Raw genomic sequence first — 13,182 nt, forward strand, 5'->3', positions numbered from 1 at the left:
AGGCGCCGCACATTATCTCGGTGAGACGTGATTTATGAGGAACAGAAAAGAGTCCCAGTTTACAGTGCCCCCCCCGTCCCCCCGGGGCCAAACCGGGATGACAAGCGGCGGCCGTAAATCAAGAGCGCGGCGGCACACGTGGGAACCCCATCGCGCTCTAAAGCTGGAACTGGAATTGCAGCCTGTCGTCGGGCAGATTCGGGATAACGAGGGCGGCCGCGTCGGGCGCGTCCGGGCGCGTCCGGGCTCGACCCGAACGATCCCTCTGTCGTCGCTGGGGATTCACTCGAGCGCGGTGAGAGAGAGAGAGAGAGAGAGAGAGAGACACCACGCTGAGCCGCGCCGTCCCACCCGTCCGCGCGCTGGCGACAACGGCTCCTCCTCGGCCGATGGCGTTGGTGCCGGTAGAGGATCTTCGAAAAGTATTGTTGACAAAATAAATAAAGGGCCAAATTCATTGTCACATGGAGGGATGGCTTCAAAAATCCTTTTGACTCAAAGCAGTCGAGGGAGAACTGGTATTTTTGACCCTTTATGATAGTTGGGAGTCAACCCCAGTGATTGTATCGGATAATCGGGGCCACCACATTACCCAGCGGGTGGCCCCGGTGAAGCGCTGAAGAACGTGGTCACAATCTGGGCCGAAGAGAGTCTCTCACCACCGGATCAACCTCAGTGATTTGCATCAGGATACTTTAAATTGATCCAGTACCGGACGACGGGGCAATCACCACCGGACCGGCTGAAGCTGTCCCCCGCGCATCTCAGCGCTGGGTCAGTCTAAACGGCCGGCCCCCGGCGATGGTTTCCTCCAAGCTGGTTGAGATACCAGCCCCAGACACATGGGGGCCTCAACCGGCAGCCGGCAAGGTCGCTGCCCTCGGACCCCCTCGGTCGTAAGCGGATTTACCCCCGTGGACACGATGACCCCAGCGGTCGGACAGGTAACGGGGAGCGGCGGCCCCTCCCGGCAACCCCGCCGTCGAAATAATGGAAAGCAGCGGGTCGCAGCCCGGGATCAGGGTACGACCTGTTCTCCACGACTCCCCTTCCATGCGGCTTTTTAAACGCGGCCGGCCGACAGCTGCGCGCCGCCGACCGAGCAACTGACGCCCGACGAGCCCGACAGCTGAGCTTCCCCCCCACCTCCCCCCCAGCGCCTGTCGTCTGGGTGAGTTGCCTTCCGCCGCCCCCGGGCCCCCCGGGCCCCCGGCGTCGTCCCGGGAAGCACCGGGTGCTCTTACAAGAGGGGGCCTGTCCCTACAAGTAGTACAAGTAGTTCCAAACATGCGAGATGGGGGAACGCCGTGACCGGGTCAACCCACAGGAAGGAGGAGGAGGAGGAGGAGAGGAAGTCATGAAAGAAGAAGGAGGAGGAGGAGGAGGAGGAGGAGGAGGAGGAGGAGGAGAAGAGGAAGTCGTGTGTCACTGTTGGCGACGTCGGCGCCAAATCCCCCTTAAACGGCACCGAATTGTCAACGAGAACAGTCGGGGCCGCGTCGACGTTCTCCAGATCTTCCCACGGATGCGAGCGACGAGCGCTGTGATGTCATGCAGCGCCCAAAAGTCAACCCCCCGTGACTAATGGGTTGGGCGGCCATGGCAGTTGCCGTCTCTGAGCCCAGCCACCGCCACTTGTTCAAACATTGCGTCGTCCTGGTGACTCACCACTCAGAGTTTAACGACACGCGCGCCAACGACAGGTTAAGCAAACAGACACCAGCGGCCGACCGGCGGGTCAGCGATGAGTCAGCGGGAAAACGCCGATGACTCCAGAAACCTTGTGCCCAGACAAGTGTTGTATAGTATACAATACACCGAAAAATGTACAATAAACTATGAAAAAAATAAAGCAAAAAAATCACAATGAATAAAAAATAATCCTAAAAAACAACAATAAACCTTAAAAAAATAACAAACCTAAAAATATAAAAATAAACCTAAAAATAGCAAAACCTAAAAGTAACAATAAACCTAATGTAAAAAAATGAAAAATAAATTACAACCTAAAAATATAACAATAAACATAAAAAAGAATGAAAAATGAGCCTAAAAGACAATAACCCAAATAATGTAAAAAAGAAAAAAACAAACCTAAAAATTAACAAAAAGATAAAAAAATAAAAAGATAAACCTTAAAATTACCAATGTAATAATAATGTACAATAAAAAATTAACCAAAAAAAATAATAATAATAAACCTAAAAACCAACAATAAACCTAAAAATTAACTAAATAAACCTAAAGAATGACAATAAAAAATAAACCTAGTCTAAAAGTTAAGAATAAACAATACATTTATGCGATATGCAATGGACCTTCACTGCCAGCTGAAATGACCCAATTCTGATGTTCTTACGCTTGACGATTCGAACGTCGTCAAGGCGACGGTTCAAGAGAACTTTTATTTTATTCGGAAGGAAGCGTCCGGAAAACAAGAGCTTGAATGATCATTGACCGGGCGGAGCTCAGAGGCTGAAGTATAGTGCTGATTTTAAGTGTTGTTTTTTTTTTTTTTTTTGTTAGTTTTTTTCTCGTGGCCGAGTAGCAGACGGGTCATGTGGCGGTGGAAACAGGCGGCGAAAAAAAAAAATAATGATAACAATAATAATAAATAATAAATATTATTATTATTGTTGTTATTATCAGGATCTCGGTGACCATTCGGAAATGGGCACCAAGACCTGCGGTGTTATGCTGCGATGTTGTGTTTTGGTACGTACCCTGCTTGTAAATGCTTTCTGTTTTAAGTTTATTCATTTTTATTCCTCTTTTTGCATTTCCCCCCCCCCGGTCTGTTCAATCGTCTTCTATTGTTTTACATCTTTAAGTCCTTTTTGTTTTTTTTTTACATTATGCCTGCCCTCCGTGTTTGGTTATTTCAAAGCGCTCTATAAATAAAAACAATTTGTTTAATTTAAACGCGACTCACTTACGTACCCGTGGAAACCGCCTTCCTTGACTTGGATCACGACCGTCATAAGTTATAATTTAAAAAAAACAAAAACTAAAAAACAAAAAACAGACCGAACGCTCTTCTAACCTAGAATTACTGCCGGGGCACCGAACATTAAGGTGATTTGCGGTGACGCGCGTTTCCTTTTTCGGGGGATTTCAGTTTGATGTACGTGCTGGAGTTTCCTTGAACCCCATACGAGCGCGAGCGGCGTGGCCCTGGGGATCGCCAGGCGCCACGGGGAGGGGCGGCGTTCGAGTGTTGTCACCCAAAACACCCAGAAAACACCCCACCGCCGCCGCCGCCCTCATGTTTACAGCCTCCGCTGCACGTTTACCAGACAAACACCGAGCACCAGGCGACACAATGAACCCGACACTTCTTAAATGACCCCCGTCGTAAAAAAACAAACAGGGCAATTCGGAAGATTTTTAAACAGGTCGGCGGCTAAGGAGCCTGAGGAGCCTGAGAAACAAAAACCTTTAAAACAAAGAGAAAAAAATAAAAATAAAAAATGCTAAACCATCGTCATATTCTTCATGTCATCCTTCACCATATTATAATAAAGCTTCAAGCAAAAGAAAACCACATCTGAGGGGGAAATGTCACAGGAGCTAGGCTAGTTGATCCCATCTGCGGCCATGCATTGCGCTAACACTGTTAGCATGCAGCCTGTGGCTACCTCCGTACTGGACACACAGGGATGAAACTGGTATCCGCCTTCGTGTCTGAATCTGGGTAAGATAGACGAAAAGTGAATTAATAATATAACGCATGAAACAGTGTTGAGTTAGTCCAGGACTATGTTCTGTTGGGCTCCGCACTTCTTGTAAAACTTTCAAAATAAAGTCAAAGAAAATGGAAAACTACATCAATATCCTTCAAATGACCGTAATCCGTTTGCCACAAAAAGCTTTTAAAGGGAGTTCTTCAGTTACTGCAGGTAAACTTCCCAGGAGCTAGGCTAGTTGATCCCATCCGCAGCCATGCACTGAGCTAACACAGTTAGCAACGCAGCCCGTCGCCATCTCTGTACTCGACCGGCTCGTCCGACCTTGCGCTCCCTCCCCGGCGAGGGAGCGTCAGCGCCCGGCGCGTCGCTGGCGTCGGCAGCGCGGGGGCACGTTCTCCCGCCTTCCCCCGGGGGCCGCGGCACGTGTCCCCGGGACACGACCGGGTCGTGCCGGAGTCGATGGAAAGGCAAACAAGGCACGGCGTTCCCTCAGCCTCTTTTGTTTGGTTCTGTCTGCGCCCGCGGCTCACGTTCAATATCATCGCACGCTTCGCCTGTTCATGGACTTTTAGTGGAAATACAGTTTGACTCTGGGCAGAACAACGGGAAGCGGTTGGAGCACAGACTCCAACAGCCCTTATGCATGAGGGCCACAGAGACCATTTGATCGGATTCTGTCCCCCAACCTGAAAATATCTTTACTGTCAAATACGATTTGGTCTAAACTTCCAGACCTGTCCATACCAGAGTTGGGCGGAGCAACAGTGAAACTGCGGTTCCCAAAAAAACGGCGACTTGCGACCGTTTCGATGTCAAATTTTAACCGCCGTCGCCTCGGCCCCCTCCTTCCCAAACAACTCTGACTTTCATTCCTTTCTCGCCCGGGACCCCCTATCCCTGGGACCCCCCATCCCTGGGACCCCCAGTCGGCGAAGATGTTGATCGTTGATGTGGTGTCGGTTTGAACGTCCGGACCGGTCCCTACAGCGAAACTATGCCCGAAACTGTCATTTACGGATCCAACAAGTGAAATAATGGTGAGGTTTTACTCTTCATGGTTTTGGGCTGGGGGAACCCCTCTCGAAGGACCCCACCTCGAGAAGCGCTGATCCACAGTAAATTCCTTCGCCCGCTCCATCCCTAGACCGTGACCCTACTGGAGGTGAGGGCCAAAAACTGGACGTTGTTGGTCGTCCTCCCTGGCTGCTCTGCCAATCGTCGCACCAGTGACATATGCTTCACCACACGATTCACCGCATCAGGGACATTTTCGGGCCTAGAAAACGGTAATTAAGAGCTTATGATCTTCTGAAGCGGCGAGGCTTCGACCCTGGTGGTGCAGGAATGTCCTGCAAGGGGGACGCAATGTGACCTCTTTGAATATATATACTGTGTATAAAGCATCTAGTAAAGGTGTCTTTTCACGACAGATGCCTCTCGTGGAATTGAACCAGGATTTAACCTTCGCACCTTAAAGGGTTGGTGATGATCTCCGGTTTGCCATTCCACAGCTGTTGCCGTATTGACTTTGGGAGCATAAATTCGGGCGTCGAACGAAACAGCCGCCTGGACGGCCCCGGCCGCGAGTCAGAGAAGGTCGTAAAACGCCGAATTCCCGGGCGTTCCCATTTGGTCCGCCCCCCGGTCGGGGTGCGCTCCGGCCTGTTCCGCTTTTCGGGAGACTGAAGCAAGCGGAAGTTGGGAGTCGGTCGCACAGTCGGTCCCCTAGAGGAGCCGCCTTCGGCCTGCTTCACAGCCGCCGTGTCGTCTCGGGCGCCGCGCCCGCCGGACGGTTTTCAAGGTGGACCCCCTCCCAGGGAGGGCTGCGCCAGGGGGTTTGGCAGGCGCAGCGGCTCCCATCCGCCCGTGCACGGCCACCAAAAAACGACCAGGTGGCCTTGAATTCGTGGAAGGAGATGGCGCCGTGCCTGTCCATGGATTCAGACTCTTCTAATACCTCAGGGCTTCTTCATAATGTTTACGCCGACAATTTGCACAAACCCACGACTGCCTATATAAACCTGCACTGAATACAACATGTTTGCATATGTGTTTCAACGCTTCCTAGTTCAATTTTACTGCTCTTTTCCAGTCATTCAGATCCTTCCCTCAGGACGTCTTTGCCATGTTTACAGCGGCTCATTCACTCTCCCCCCGGTGGTTTAATATATATACCCCCCCCCCTCCCCGGGGAGCGGCGGAGTCAAATGTTGGTCTTGTCAACACTGGGTGCATGTCGTTGAGCACGAGAGCTGCCGCGAACACCCGGGTCACGAACCCGTCGGGCCACGTCCCGGCGCGGCGACGCGCTCGCTCCGCCCTCGCCGGCGGTGCGCTAACGACCGCCACGCCTCGTCGCCGTCGTCGACCGACGACCTGGGGGGCTGCACCGCCGTAGCGCCGCCAGTCAAACGGCTTCCGGCCTTGACGGAATGACAGCCTCGCCCCTACGGCAACGCCGATTACAGGGGCCTCTGTGGTTTTGGGCAAATTTCCAAAAGTGATGCAGGGCCCGAGAGGTAGGAATCACCGTCAAAGGTTCTATAATTAAACGCCACGACTCTGAACCGGCGATCGACTGTTTAAACCGGTCTCCGTAGTAACGCCCATGTTTACTAACTGACGTATGCTCTGCAAACGGCTGCCACACCCGGAGGGGGGGGCTTTCGTTTTTATGAAAACTCTTAATTTCTACACGCAGACCCAGACAAAGTCGTCTGGCGGCCGTGACGGTCGGTTATGCAGGTTTGCTTATTGATGGCCGCGTGGCGTGCGACGCCTCGGGCGCCGGCGCTTGCGACGTGCTCCCGCTCTCGGCGCCAATCTCTCGGGGGCGGAGGCTTGGCGTCGTTCCGGCGATGGCGCGACAAACGCGTCGGGGGGGGAATTCCACGACGTCCCTGAAACGTTCTGTCCTCGGATGGACCCAGAAAACAAAATATATATATATTCATTTGTTTTAAGATGGAGCTCAGCCTCAATACCGATAACCTTGTAGATAAAAATGTTTAAAACCAACACTCATAACAGTGTAATGATAGATAAGTCATAACTTAAACCTCCTCCTCATTGTCATCCAAGTTATTGTTATTGTATTGATATTCATTCATCCTGATATGATATCCATCGAGCAACCATGTGCGTTTTAACTCCCATGAATAGAATCACATTTTGTATATTCTGAATGTTTTTCTTTTGTTATATTTGTTTTTTTGGTGGCTATTTTTGTATCCTGTATTTGGCTTTCTTTTCTCAATTTGGCTATTTTGGGGTTTATTTGGCTACTTGGATATTAGATTTTTTTATTTGCCTATTTTTGTTGAGTATATTCGATCTTTTTTGTTTAGTATATTGGTCTATTACGGGCATGGATAACATTTAATTTTGATATTTTTGTTGAATATATTTGGATTTTTTTAAATTTATATTTGGATATTGTAGTTGTAGTTGGGTTTGATTCCCGCCTGGGGCGCTGTTGGCACCGTGCTCCGGCGGGTTATCTACCAAAAACAGGAGCCTTTCTGTGTGGAGTTTGCATGTTCTCCCCGTGTTCACATGGGGTTTCCTCCACCTCACGTCAGTAAGGACCCCCACCAAAAACATGCACCCATCATCGTCTGACCAGCGATGGACACTTATCACCTGGTCCCCGGGCGCGTCCACGTACGCTGCCCACTGCTCCTGGCTGTGCCCCCGGAGGAAGGACAAGCCAGGATGGGTCAAAAGCAGAGGAGCCATTTCACCGGCCACCATCAAGCATGTGCATGTGTGTGTGTGTGCAAGCATGTGTTGTGGAGTGTCGTGTGACAATTAAAGACTGTTTCTTCTGTTTCTAGTTGGGTATATTTGGATAATTGGGTTTTTTGTTGGACTATTTTTGAATATTTGCCTATTTGTTTTTCTATTTGTCTATTTCTTTGTATATTTCACCCCCCCTCCCCTCAGCTTCACATAGCCCTACCACCACCTTGTGTATGAAAATGTACTTTGCCAAAACGACAGGTTGCGGTGGCCTTTTGTCCGGCTGAAGAGCTCCGTCTGCGTGTGTTCGCGACGTGTCCTGGGTGCAGAACAGTCAGATCCAGATGCTGCCTCGGGATTTGCGGTGCAGCACCTCAGGCGGAAAAACACCTGCCTGTAAATCTCTCAGGAGGACCACAACAGGCCCTGAAACAGTGATTAAAACCCCGATAACATGCACCCGGCCCCGGAACGCGCCCCCTCGCCGTGTTTCCCGGCGTCAAAGCGCATCGACGTACATGTTTGACTCCGAGCCAGGTAGTTTCCCTGCACATGAAGGTCGTCAGAATCGAGATCCTGGGTGGACTGTGCAGAAAGTCCGAAAAAAAGTTTGGGATCATCTTTGGAGTTACGGAATCAATATTTCCTCAAGTTGTATTTACGACAAAGTCCTCGTCTTATCTCGGATTAAGAGTTTTTCCAAATGGCACCAACAGCACAAATAACCGCCGAAATAACTGTCATAGCCCAGAACTGGCAACCAGACAACTTCTGCAGGGCCCAAATTAAGACATTCAATGAAGACATATATATTAAAATCCCGTTTGATTTCATTAGTGTCAGCCTCTCGTCGCTTCTTCCCGGGACCGTCGCCAGGATCTCAACACTGTCGAAAGCCAAAAAGTCCACTTTCTTGGTCCGCCGCCATCGCAGGCTCTGCCAAGGAAATCGAGCGTGTTTATTTTGTGGGTTTAGTTGTATTGTTTGTGGCGGCTTCACCGCAATCTGGATATTTCCAGGCTTGGAAAACATCGTGTGGCAGTCATTACGAGCTGGTCATGTCCGAAAGCAGCGGAGCGTTTCCAGCCTAGTGGTCCGTGAGGGTACTGCAGGCGGGGCCCCTGAATCATGACCAAAACCAAGATATTAATGAAAAAATATATTTTTTTTTCCCCCATTAAAATCTCGGTTTCACACACACGTTTTTATTTGTCAACATAACAGAATTTAATACACATTTTTAAATACTTAAGATGGAGCATCTCTGCACGTAGGCGTTACCATAAATAAGTTAAGGTTAATTAGAGGTCAAAGACTTTAGGATTTGCTTCTGTAACGGGCAAAACAAAGACGGCGAGCAACAAACGAAAAACAACGGCCTCCGTGTCTCACCTAAACTGGTCGACCCGTCCGTGTACATGTCAACACCAGGGAAGAGCGAACTATGGCGACGGAAGCCCGGGGGGGTGGGGTTCAGCCACGGGCGACGATGTGACAGGAAGTACACGGGCCGGCACGCGGCGTCTGCCTCTCCGCCTCGTCGCCTTCGTAAGAAACCAAAAAAAATAAAATAAAAATACATGTCTCCGGGTTGGCGGCGCGAGGCGTTCCACCGGAGGCCGGTGCCTCGTGGCCCCTCGGGAATGGTTTTGGACCCCCAGGCATCTCACGCTACGGCGGCGGCGCTCGGAACCCCACACGTTGGACGTGACGGAGATGAGGGGCGGGGGTTTTGCGGAGCCGGTGCCCCTAACATGATCACTCTTCCAGATGCCGGTTCTGTCCCGGGGGGCCGCGCGTCCAACTGCTCCTCCCCTCCAGATCGGTGGTGAGGTTGCAGACTCCTCCGCCGCCTCCACCCACGACGGGGTACGTCGGGAGTTGTTGGGTCCGTCCCTGGCGTCGTGATGTCGGCACCAGCTCCCCCTAGTGGTAGAGAAGCTCAATCGCTGAACCAAAGCTACTTATTCCACTGATACTGATACAGTGATTTGACGCTACCGACAAAATGTACTTATTTGAAGTCTCTTTCAGTGACTAAGTGACGTGACCCCTTTTGAATGTAACGAATTTCTGTGTAAATTTCACCTTACAGTAAATGAGGTCGGATCTTCAAGTCCCAAAGACACATACAAGGCGCCAGAAGTCATTGCTGCTCAGGCACGGACGGGTCACGGCCCGGGGTCCCGAGATCTCGGGGGGGAGGGGGGAGGAAGCCAGAGCAGGCGAAGGGAAGTCCCGAAGTTCCCGCTGGCGTCGCCCAAACGCGTACTTTGCAGGTGTCACTGTCACAGCGAGCGTTCCCCTCAGTTCATCTATCAGAGTTTATCCTCTCAGGCTTCATGTGAAGTCACGCTTCACGTGAAGACCCCAACATGTTGCTTTCCGTCTGGAAACGGCCCCCTTGAGTCGTCGAACAGGGGCCTCCCAGCCCAGCAACCGTGTGGCCATTGGGGCCGGGGCGATAGTTTCTGTTTTCATGTCGTCCGATCATGGCTCCTGGAGGAGGAGGGGTAGGGGGAGCTGCAGTGCCAGTGTTTCCCACACAGACTGTGCTTGGACGGGTCTCCCCCGCTTTATTACGGGTCGTTAAAGTATATTTGTCGACCCATTTTAGCTTTTTTTTTTTTTATCCTCAGAGAAAGTCGCTGCCCGGAATCGATCAGCTAGTTGACTCCTTCTCTGGTCTCACGCTACGATGAAGAAAGCGCTCCAAGTTTGTCATCGGGTCGAGAGACAGCGGGAAGTGATGCTGCGTTCACGGGAACCTCGGAAAACCGTAATTCGTGCCGGAAGTGATGCTGCATTCGCGGGAACTTGGAAAACTCTCAGTCGCCTTGATATCGGCGGAGGAAACGCCGACCGGCGGTCATCCCTCCAATCGTACGATCAGATCACCAATCGGCACAAGCCTCGTGGGCTGTACAGTTGATTTTGGGGCAGTGCAGGCCTCTAGAGGTCCTACATTTTGCACTTTAAAATATGTTTGTCGCCAAAGTAATCTTGTTTACAAAGATCTTTGTAAGCCAAATGAGCATGTTGTGGAAAGTTTTTTAGGATTTGAGCCCATCACTAGTATTCCTCCCTAACTACCCCCCCCCCCCCCCCCACAGGCCAAAGCTTCACTGACTGTGTTGTCTCATTGGTGCGAGAGCTGGGATTAGACTTGGCAAACTGCCACGGACAGTCATATGACAATGCCAGCAATATGTCTGGAAGCTAAAACGGATTGCCAGCTCATCTAAAGAAGAGGAAATTATATAGAGCTTCAAGAGTTTGTCACCGCACAGAGACCTCATTGACAGACGGAAGCGTTCATGCTTCCTGGGCTTCGACAGATCCACTCATGACGACCAATCGGAGAAGGAAACACAAAACACTTTCTGACGGGAGCGTTGAGCAGGACGTTGAGCTTGACAGAAGACGAAAGTTTCAAGCAGAGACACTTCATGTTCCCAAGGGGACGCGGGGCCCTTAGAAGGCATCTGTGGCCAGGGGCCCATTGTGACATAATCCCCCCCACGTATTTAAGGGGCATCACACCAGTAACTGAGGAAAAAATAAATAAACACTTTTTCTGACAAAAGACATTTGACGTTGGATCATTTTGCTCAATAAATCAAATACATTAAAAAAATATTCCCCCCCAAAATAGAATAAATAATTATTATAATTATTATTATAATAATAATCAATAAAAGTATGATAATTTTTCTGTGTTATTTGTTGAATCTAGTTTTGGGACTGAGTTCATGCTGTAGTACAGGAGGAGGGAGATGACGAGTAGAGTTTGACTAAAGTTTCCAATTTCTTGGCATTGATGTTTCCTGAGAAACTGTCAAAAAAGAAAAAGCAATAAAACAAAACAAAAAAAAAAAAAAACACTTGTGTTGAGTTCATACACCCCCCCCCCCCCCCCCCCAAATTGGTGGCGGGGTCCACCTTTCATAGAATGCAAAGCCGTTTCCAAATGACCCGCGTGTGTTGTTTTGATGGACGCTGACGTTCCCATCGTGTAATGATCCAGGTTCCTGGAGGCGCCGCGCACCTCTAAAATATGACGGATCTAACGAAGCCTGAAGTCAGTCTGTGACAGTTGACAGACAGTAATAACCGGCTTTGACTTGTTTTGTTATCTATATATTTTTTTGGAATGGCCTTTTCACATTGGAGAAAATAATTGTGAAAGTCCCGATCAGCTCATTTCGACTGGTTTGACGGGAATGCGGCGGGAGCTGCCAACAAGCCGCCGCCGCGGGGGTTTACGCCTTTGAACTTCCACGTGACCTTTGACCTCTTGCTTTTTCAACACAGGAACAGCATAGGGGAAGAATGAAAAATGAATTAAAATAGAAAAATAAACTAAAAAAAAAAAAAAAAAAAGACTGCCCTACTTTAAAAGTGAATTACAGTCGTTTTGGCCCCTCTTACATTGAAGGGTACGTTCGCTATTTTTCAACTCGGTCCTTTAAGGTACCGCTCTGCTGCAGCATCTCCAGCACCGTTATTCAATGCATTCCTTGGGGAAAACGTTTGAACAACATTAAATCGGCGTTTCGAAAATGTAGTCGTTGTAGTCTGATGTCTGGATTAAGATTAATGAGGCTTATCTCGTCCAACGTACGAGGCGAAAACACATGAAGTCTCCTTCGGTAATCGTTAGCTCATTGAGGTCACAGGTATCTTCATGTACACCGCGTTCCAAATTATTATGCAAATGATATTTTTCTCTGATTTTCCTAAATAGTCGATGCAAATGACAGTCAGTATAATTTTCAAGTCATCAACCGTTGGGGTATAATTTGAATGTTATTGAACAAACCTCCCAATGATAACAGTATCTTATTCAAAAATAAAAAACTCAAAATGCACTGTTCCAAATGATTATGCACAACAGAGTTTCAAAACATGTTATAGGTTGTAAAGAACTGAAAATGGTCATTTGTTGAATGTGCAGCATGAGGAGTCATATTTACTGGAATCAAAAGCTATTTCAATCAAAAGCATCTGAACAGGCCAAGTTCCATGTCAACATAGGAGCCTTCTTTCATATCACCTTCACTGTTCTTGCCTCCATTGAACTTGAATTTCTTTGCAGGACGTCAGAACAGCCTCCCAGAGCTGCTGGTTTGATGCCAACTGCCTCCACCCTCATAGATCTTTTGCTTGAGGACGCTCCAATGGTTCTCAATAGGGTGGAGGTCAGGGGAGGATGGGGGCCACACCATGAGTTTCTCTCCTTTCATGCCCATAGCAGCCAATGACACAGAGGTTTTCCTTGCAGCATGAGATGGTGCATTGTCAGGCATGAAGATGGTTTTGCTATGAAAGGCACGGTTCTTCTTTTTGTACCATGGAAGAAAGTGGTCAGTCACAAACTCTATATACTTTGCCGGGGTCATTTTCACAGCTTCAGGGGCCCTAAAGGGCCCTACCAGCTCTCTCCCCGTGATCCCTGTTCAAAACATGACTCCGCCACCTCCTTGCTGACGTGGCAGCCTTGTTGGGACATGGTGGCCATGCACCAACCATCCACTACTCCATCCATCTGCACCATCCAGGGTTGCACGGCACTCATTAGTCAACAACACTGTTTGAAAATGAGTCTTCATGTATTTCGGGGCCCCCTGCAACCGTTTCTGCTTGTGAGCATTGCTTAGGGGGGGGGGCAATAGTAGCTTTATGCACAACTACAAGTCTCTGGAGGAAATATCTAATGTTTTCATACCTTGACCAAGGCATTGCACTATTT

This window comes from Zeus faber (genome assembly GCF_960531495.2).
Source record: "Zeus faber genome assembly, chromosome: 22".
Taxonomy (NCBI): Eukaryota; Metazoa; Chordata; class Actinopteri; order Zeiformes; family Zeidae; genus Zeus; species Zeus faber.